Source organism: Macrotis lagotis, chromosome 1, assembly GCF_037893015.1.
Source record: "Macrotis lagotis isolate mMagLag1 chromosome 1, bilby.v1.9.chrom.fasta, whole genome shotgun sequence".
Taxonomy (NCBI): Eukaryota; Metazoa; Chordata; class Mammalia; order Peramelemorphia; family Peramelidae; genus Macrotis; species Macrotis lagotis.
The window spans coordinates 733,844,109-733,854,249 of NC_133658.1; the positions used below are offsets into that span (position 1 = coordinate 733,844,109).

At 33.0% G+C, this 10,141-nt stretch overlaps 1 protein-coding gene across 2 annotated transcripts in view; it reads right to left on the reverse strand.

Moving 5' to 3' along the window:
- The window catches only part of WASF3 (WASP family member 3), a 194,511-nt gene that overhangs the window by 132,694 nt on the left and 51,676 nt on the right, over window positions 1–10,141 (reverse strand). The window lies entirely within an intron of this gene.

The following is a 10,141-nucleotide window of genomic DNA, read 5'->3' on the forward strand; positions in this document are numbered from 1 at the left end:
TAAAGATAGACTATCAGGACTGATATAATTTCCTCTCCAAAAGAAATTATTTTTAACCCTTTTTTTCAAAGACTGCAAACAGAGAAAGTTGGTTGGGGTGGCATAGAGCTAGGAGACAAAATAATTAAAGGCACAAAATAAAATAAACCAATTAAGGTCTACCAAACTCCTTCTTTGAACCTGACTAGGGAGCACTACAGATTTGTATATGATATGAGGAAGAATGAGAGGGATCTCTCTACCACCCTCTCTTGGTTTCTAAGAGCTTCCCTCCAATTGACATTTGAGAATCTTCAGCTGCTTATCAAGGAACTTTTATACACATCCCTACTCACCATTATACTCAGCAGGTCCTCTGTGACCTCTCAGTCTTTAGCTAAAATCACCTTTATTTTGTTGTTCTTGGTAGGAGTGAGGGGTTCAAGGTATTTACTAGAAATACTAACTACCTTCTCACTATCTTTCAAATGAAGCACATTATCTCCAGTGACAGCTTGGATGTTGATTTTCTGTCGAATCACTTTGTTGCCAGTAGATGTCTTGTACCCTCCCTTGGATGGCTGTGGTCGCCCATTTATTGGAGTTATGCTCCATACCAGAGCTTAGTATGTAAGAATTGTATTTTCAAGGGGATAGTAATCCAGGGGTCATTGAACTAAGGTTAAGACTAACCTAGTAAGCCATAGGCAAAAGGTTGTAGGGTGGCAGCTGGTGGGTATTCTGGTAGTCCACAGAACTGGCACCACCTGGTAGTGGCTCTAGGAGATGGACTACTAGAGAGCCTTATGGCAAGGAGGCTGGATAGCACAAAACTGGTCCATGTTGAACATGGCAGGGCTTCCAGGAGTCTGTAAACTGTATTGATCGTTAACCTGTGAGAATGAAGGGTCAGGATAGGCTGGTATCTAGGAGTTCATAGTCCTGTAGGGATAAGGTAGAACCATCATCATCACTCATGTTTGGAGTTATTTGGATCCAAGGTATCACACTGAGATGAGCAGCTGTCTTCATGAAGGGGTGTCTGGGAACCATAATGTGGTGTATAGTTGCCATGTGAATTGCATATGGTACAAGAGTCATGGACAGACATGGGTGTTAAAGTCATTCTTCCTGGTTACCTAAAGCCAATTGTGGTTCTCTGACCATTCACAGACATGGTCTGGCAGGTTGAATAAAGTTCTCCATGGGCTGTGGATTCAATGGTATCTTTCCCTATCCTAATATAGCCTTTACAGGAATCATGAAAAATGTACACAGTCTGTCCAATAAAGTTGTTATCTCTCCAGTCATGAGAGGCTTATCCCATCACCCCCTGTATGTATAAATCCTCCCCCATTGCCCTCTAGCATTAAGGTGAATGGGACTGTTGATTTGAGGACTCATGGGGAAAAGTCACCCATGGTGAAGTATGTAACATTGGTCAATGACCAAGTATTTTATATCAAGTAACAAAACCTGCCTACAACTGCTGTCTATGTAATTCTTGATTCCCCTCCTCTTTTTTGCCATTCTGTCACCACTACATATGAAGTAGAAGAGAAAGGAGTCTCATGGAACTAAGACTATTTTGTTATTTTTTTTTTGTTTTAAGGGTAACTATTGCTTTTTTTAAGTCACCAAACATGTAGTCTTTCTGTAATTAGCTAGGTGGAGGTCCTCAGAGAGAAAAGAATTAAGTCTGTTACCAGAACCAGACTTTGATGCCTGTCTTAGCAAGGTAACACTGGGCAGAACTTGAACACTGAGGGGTGAATTGTTAAAACCCAAGCATGCTGCCATGCCATGATGGAGCATAGGAATGCAATTTTGTATTTTGCATAATTATATTTTATTTAATCATATAATCATAGAACTAGAAAGGATAGAAGGAGTAACCTAGCCAATTCTATAAGTGATACATAAATCCTTGATCTCCTCTCTAGAGGAGATATAGGCATGCATGTATATACATTATGTGTGTGTGTGTGTGTGTGTGTGTGTGTGTGTGTGTGTATATATATATATATATATATATATATGACTTATTTCTATCACGAGGCCTCTCCTTAAAAATCACCAATGACATGAAGCAGCCCATTCCTTTTTTTAGGTAATTCTCATTATTATTAGGAAGTTCTTCCTGAAATAAATAGTTTGTCCCCCTGTCACTGGAGTCAGGAGGACAGGAGTTCAAATTTGGCCTCAGACACTTTTTCATACTAGCTGTGTGAGACCTTGGGCAAGTCACCTAATCCTGACTGCCTTGCATCCTGGATAATCTCCAATCATACTGATTCATATTTATCCACTGAATCCAGATGACTCTGGAAGAGAAAGTGAGTCTGATGATTTTGCACAGCACCCCCTCACTCAAATCCAGTTCATGGACTTGCAATGGAATCACCTCCCTGTGATCTTCTTCAAAATTTAATTTAATTATCTTTGTATATTATCATAATTTATATATTTGAAAGTAACTACCATGTCCCCTCCTAAGTTTCCTGTTCCACAGGCTAAATATTCCCCAAATATTTCTCATATTTTATGGCTTCAAGTGTCCTCAGCATCCATGCAGATGTACTACAGTCTGTCAATATCATTATTATAAAATGTGGCATATAGTCATATGATGGAATAAGGCAGATCAAACCAATTTCCATCATAACTCCTTGAACCTACAACCTCAAATCAACAAGTAATACCCAAGATAAGTCAATACTAAAATTACAGAAAGAAAATTTAATGATGAGAAACAACTTCAAATAATATAAGGTCTTTTGACCTGAAACAGCAATACAGGGCTGGGTTGAGAATGTACTCCTCCTTGGGGTTGGCTAGGTAGCTCAGTGAATAGAGTGCCAGCCTTGGAGTCAGGAGTACCTGAGTTCAAATCCAACATCAGACATTTAATAATTACCTAGCTATATGGCCTTGGGCAAGCCACTTAACCCCATTGCCTTGCAAAAAAAAAAACACCTTAAAAAAAAAGAGTCAGAGAGTGTACTCCTCCTGTAAGACCATCCAATTTTTCCCACTAGCCTTTGAGTCTTTGGAAATCACTTCCATTTCATTGATCTTTAAACAGTCTTAAACATGGAAGCTAGTGTAAACATTAAGGCTAGTTGGAGTAGGTAAGCAATGATTGAGGGACAAGATCTATGTGAAACAAAGACGGAAGTTTTCAAACCCAGCTTCAACAGATTCCTTAGAATGGATCAAGCTAGTAGGCAGATGCACCCTGCTCTACCACTCCCTACTCTACCCCTCTCCATTCACCAACTCAAGGAAAACTCTAAAAACACTCAGGTCTGACAGACTTGTCAAGGGAAATGCCAGTGACAGTGACCAGGGAAAGGGACATATCTTTGTAATGAAGAGTCTATATAACTTACTGCCCTCCCTTCTTCCGTTTTTCTACATTTTCCCTGACTGAAGAATAGATCAGAAAAATTCAGCAGACCTGGGTTTGGGGAGTAGTGTTATAATTAGGGATCATTAATGCTAACTTTGAGACAGAAGCATAAATTAGCTACCTGTGATCACCCACAGTTTTCTGAACATGAATCAGAGACCAGAGACTTCCATGGACTTTCCAAGACCAAGAATGACAACTTCTGAATCAGAGGTAGCATATCAAGAAAGTGTTCCTGCCTAAAATCATTAAAAACTGTAGACATTCTTTCCCTTGTGGCCATGGACAGTGTTCCTGAACTTCCTATGTATATGTGTGCAGAGGAAAGGGATCAGGAGCAGGAATCTTAATCTAGGCATCCAGTATTGCAGAATTTGCAATGTCTGATACTACAGCAACCTTATCAGAATGCTGATAAAGCAAGCAAGGTCAAAGACAGGAAGGACAACAGAAGGTTAAGGAAAAGTTGAGCTCCCAGACTAAAACAAAAACCTAGCAAGAACCTTCATCAAGATGCAGGATCATCAGAAAAAGACCCTTCATTTAAAAATAAAAACCCTCAACTAAACTAAACAACAAATGAGGAGAAAAGGAAATAGTGAGCATAATTTGTGCCTGAGCTAACAGACAAAGGAATTGTCAGGGAACAGAACTTTTGTCTTTCAGAAGCTTCACCTTGGATAAACTATATAGATAAAACAAATATAAGAGGATATAGTCCATGAATGGTAAGCTAGATTTCAGAGAAGACAAGTAGGAGAAAGAAATGAGAGGGAGAAAAAACAAATTAATATATCTTATTAAAGAGTAACATAAATGAAAGTTATTCAAATTAAAAGAAGGGGGAAGATGAGCAAAATTCTTATCTGAAGTGAGACAGAAAAGAATAAAAATAAATTTTCTTCAATAAAAAAGAAGAGAAAATAATAATTTAAGTAAAATTTTAAAACTTGGAATAGAACAGGGAAATGACAGAATTAAAGAGAGTGGATTAAAATCAAATTAATATAAGAAAAGTTTAAGTGGAGGAACAATAAGAGACTTTATTTAAATAGATGAGAATATCAATAAACAAGGACATAAGCAAACCTCAATCTAAGTTAAATGTGACTAATAAGCTCCTCAATAAATGGAAAGAGAATGAAAGTGTTTGTAAGAAAAAAAATCTAACACCTGTTTTATGTAAGAAATTTATTTTAAAGAATAAAGACACCAAGAATGAAAAACGAATGACTAACCACTTTTTATAGTTGCAAAGAAACGGGCAGAAGGGGAAAGGTAGATGTCCATCAAATAGAGAATGGATAAACAAACTGTGATGTGTGAATGTAATGAATATGCAAGAAAAAATATGAATATGAAACAAGAAAAGATTTATACATACTGATACACAGTGAAATCAAGCAAAGCCAAGGGTACATAAGAACTACTAGAAGTTAAAAATCACAAAATAAGCAAAAGGGAATTTTGAAAAATTAGAAGAGTATGCTCTCCAAGAAGATAAAAGAAAAGACACCTCCCCCTCCATGCTATTCCAGGCCCATTGGTGGAGAACATGGTATATTTCAGATTTTTTTAAATGTACTTTTTGCTGATTGTTTTTTCTCTTGTTCCTCTTTTTTTTTAAATTTTCTTTAAAAAAATATTCCATAGGGCGGCGCAGTGGATAGAGGACTAGCCCTGAAGTCAGGAGTACCTGAGTTCAAATCAGACCTCAGACACTTAATAATTACCTAGCTGTGTGGCCTTGGGCAAGCCACTTAACCCCACTGCCTTGCAAAAAAAAAAAAATTCTATACATAAAATGGTTCTCTGGGAGCAGAAAATCTAGGTAATATAAAAATAAAGGATTACAAAAACTTATTTTAAAAGAAAAAAGAAAGGAAAATGAAAGTTTAGATTAAAACTTACAATGTAACAAGTCATAGACAGTACACTTGAGCACCAACCTGATATATGTGGGGAGGGAGGGAACTAAATATCTTAAGAGAGATAAGAGTGAAATACATTATAAAAAGCACAACAGACAGTGAAAAAACATAATTACTAAATACATATGCATGAAATGTTGTAGAATTTGAATTCAAAAATAAAAACCAAAAAAATTTTTTAAAAACTGACAAAAAGTGAAGTCAGCAAGTAACTATTAAGTGCTCGCTATAATCTAATACTTGACATAGTTCTAGAAATATTAGGTATTATAATAAAATAATTCATTAAATGAATTATTTAATGAAAATATGTAATATTAATATATAATAATATAAACTATATATTAAATGAAAATACATAAAACAAATTTCAAAATAATTTAGGAAGCAGAATCCAACAATATGTTGTTTACAAGTAGTACATTTGAAACATAAAGACTGGAAATAAGGGGCTAGATCAGAATTTATTATGTTGGTACAGTCATTTTTCAGTTATGTCAAACTCTTTGTGATCCCATTTGGGGTCTTTTTTTTGGCAGAGGTACTGGAATAGTTTGCCTTTTCCTTCTCCAGCTTATTTTAGTGATTTTTTCCAAGGTCTCATAGCTATGAGTATCTAAAGCCAGTTTTGAACTTTAAAAACTGAATCTTTCTATGACTAAGCTGCATTCTTTCCACCCATTGCTCTGAAGAGGGAATTCAAAAATATGAGTACTAATTAACCATGACTACAGACAAAATAAGGATAAAAATAGACATGATAAAAAGAGAACTATATTATTCTTAAAGGCACTATAGACAAAAAACTCCTATCAATACTTAATATATGAACCAAGGGATACAGTCTCTAAATATTTTATGGGAACTTTAATCAATTTGTAAGAAGAAAAAAATAGTTAAATTATAAGTGAGGTACTTTAAGCCATATCTTTCAGAATTACAAAGATCCAAGAACAGCAAAAGAAAAAACAAAAAAAGAAAAAATAGAGACATGGGCAGACTTTTAGAAAACTGAGATATGCTAAATTTCTGGCAATTACCATATGAGAAAGAAAATTTATTTGCATATTTATAAGAAATGCATTGTATCATTACAAAAAAATACTACTTTTATTAGAATATAAAACTCTCAAAACCAAAATGCAGAATCATAAAACTATTAATTTACTAAACAAATTAAATATCATTTACTAAACAAATTAATAAAAATATAGTTAATAGTTTCTGAGAAAAGTATTAAAAATTATTTGATGATAATTTAGTATGAAAGAATTGGTGATGAAAGATCAAACCACAGAAACAATACAAAATTTCATCAAAGTAAACAGCCAACAATAAGACAACATACTAAAATTTTAGGGACATGACCAAAGAATTAATTAGGTGAAAATTACTATTCCTAAACAACTTCATCAACAAAGGGGAAAAAATCAGCTGATTGGTCAGACAACCAAATTCAACTAAACACTAAAACAAATTTTGAAAAAAAATTAAAAGATTTAAAATATAGACAACAAAAAACCCACAGGTAAATTAATAAATAAAAGCAGGAGCTTTAAAAAAAGCAAATGGACAATCAGGGAATCTTAATTTTAATGAAAAGAATATCTAAAGCTAAAATAATCCAACAAATGAAAATAGTCAGAAAAATTAATATGCAGAGTAACATACTAAGAGAATTTAAATAACCCAATTATCAGAAAAAAATTGAATGAGATGATAAATGAACTTAAGAAAATAGTCCCAGAAAATATTTTGACAAATTAATTCTAACATACAACTAAAGAACAAATAATTCCAACATTAAAATATTTACAAAAATAATAAAAGAAAACATATTACTAAACTTATTGTATGATACAAATATTATCTTCATTCTTAAACCTAGAACAAATAATATTGATGTAAAACTGGAAAACAAAATACAAGCTTTGAGGTTACGATATTTTTAAAAAATCTTACATTATGAATATCTTGAATTTATACTAATAATGTAGGACTCATTCAATCTAAAAATACAAAAATAATAAATCATGTTAATGATAATATGAAAATAGCAATAGTTGCTGAAAAACTTGACAAAATACAATACTCCTTCTAAAAATACTAAGAAGCATTGAAATTAATTATCTTTCCTTAACTTGGTAAACTTTTGGTGTTTTTCATCCATTTTAGTCATATCCAATTATTCACAACCCCATTTGGGATTTTCTTGGCAAAGATACTGGAGTGATTTGCCTTTTCTTTCTGCAATTCAATTTGCAGATGAGGAAACCAAGGCAAAAAGGGTTGTGACTTGCCCAAGTCACATAGTGTCTAAGGATAAGACTGCTCTGAGACCATACAATTGCAATGAGTACACTTTGAATCCTTTAACGAGGATTCATCAGAGGGCAAATCTGGTACCAGCAGCTGCAGTAATTTCATCTCCAATAGCATATATTAAAGTTGCTCCAGTTATAAAACTTGTAGTTGCATCTTGGGATAGAGCTGGTGGAAAATACATCCAGAAGGTCAAAGATTCCTGCAGCATTCAGACATTATCAATAGTCCTATTCCGTATCAAATCAGGTCAAGAGGTAATACAGTTCTGGAAAAGGCAGTATTGATGTCTTTGTACAACATTCCCTTCACCATAATTAATATAATAATTTATGTCATCATAACTTTTTTCAGTTATGAAGGACAACATCTCATCATAATGTCAAATAATATCTATCTGAAAATTAAAAGGTGATATTATGGGTAATGGGAAAGGCCTGTCTAATAATAACCAGGGTAAAGCAAGGATATCTATTATTTGATATAGTTAGGCATGCTAACTATTGCAATAAGATAAGAACAATAAATTGAGAGAAAAAAACTATCTTTTTGAAGATGATAGTTTACTTAGAGAAACCCAAAGATGCAATTAAAAATTTATTTAAATAACTTCTTCAAAGTAATAAGATATAAAATCAATTTACAGAAATTATTAGCATTTTTCTGTACACTACTAATAAAACTCAACAAAAAAGACAGAAAGATAAATTTTATTGAAAATAACTACAGAAATTACAAAACATTTAAAGTTCACAAAACAAACATGGGAACTATATGAAAACAATTACAAACCATCTTAACAGAAATAACAAATGGAAAATTGTTACTTGCTCATGGTTAGACCAAATGAATATTATAAAAATTACAAAGCTAACAGATTGGTTTATTTGTTCAATGCCACACTAAACTATCAAAGGATTATAAACTGTGCCTATTCATTAAGCTTTTGTTTTTAAATTGTAATTACAAGTGGCAGCTAGGTGGTGCAGTAGATAGAGCACTGGCCCTGGAGTCAGAAGGACCTGAATTCAAATCCAGTCTCAGGCACTTAATAATTGCCTAGCTGTGTGACCTTGGGCAAGTCACTCAAACCCCATTGCTTTAAATAATTTTTTTTAAAAATTACAAAGGAAATCAATTACATTGAAATACATTCATCAAGATTTTTTTGTTTAGTTCACAAACCCTAGGTTAATAACCCCTAAATTAGAGCAACTACGTGGTCAAGAGAAAGAAAGTCACCGAAATATTTTTTAATTGCAAAGAAGTAAATATAGTATGGGAAAGGTGGCACACGTAAAGCACATTCCACAGTGTCACTAAATGGTATTGTAACTCTAACCCTGTACAGTTATGCTATTTCTCCTTTTTTTATCTTTGTTCTCTAACAGTCACAAATAGTTAAATTCACATTAGTTAAAGGTCCTTATGATATCTTTATAAATATAATATTATACCAACTAAGTTTTCAATGGGGTTACTTTATAGAACTGGAATCTCCATAGAAATAATGGAAAAAATAAAGTAGGAATGAAGAGACATGGAATTAACAAATCTAGAGTTAGATTATAAAAGCAGTAATCCTCAAAACTAATATTGTTCTTAAAAAAAATCAGTGGAACAGACTGGGTAAACAACATCTGAAAGTAAATTAATAAAATATTATTGTACTTGATAAACACAAGAACACCAATCAACTATGGGAAGACCCTCTGTTTGGTAAGAAATGATCAGAAAACAGAAATATAATTTGAAAGAAATTAAGTTTAGGCAGGCACCTCGCAACTACACACCAAAATAAACTTAATAAGGATTGTGCTCTGAATATTAAAGATCAAGTCATACCCAAATCAAATGAGAATGGAAGACATTATCATTCAAAACTAGGAATAAAGATAGAATTATTAATCCCACTGTCTAAAGGTGATCATAAAAAAGCAAATGAACAATTTAGATCAAATAAAATCAAAATTTTTGAACAAATAAAATCAATGCAGCCAGAAGAGAAAAACAAGAGGAGGAAAATTTCATATTAATATTTCTGATAAAAGTCTGATATCATAGAAATAAATGGAATTGAAACCAAAGTACAAAACCAGGAGTTAGTCCTCAAAATATATGTAGTAAAATAAAATTAAATTTCCTTCAGAAGAAAGTAAAAAGCAAATGATCAGCAATCATATGAAATACCTACCATTACCAGTCATTACTAAGAAAAAGGCATATTAGAGTAACTCTAAGGTTTTACTTTATACCCATCAAAACTGGCAAAATTGTGTAATATAAATGAAGAAATTTAGGAAGTGAAAAATAACAATTATCAATAAAAATCTATTTCTTTCAATTGGCAAAGAAGATTTAAAAAGAAGAGAATCAGAAAGGTTGAAAGAAAATGGCATATTAATATATTGTTTATGGTGCTATGAAATTGTGTAATAATTCTGACATCAACTAACTCTTAGAGCCAATAATCTCATTGCTTGCTTGATACACACAC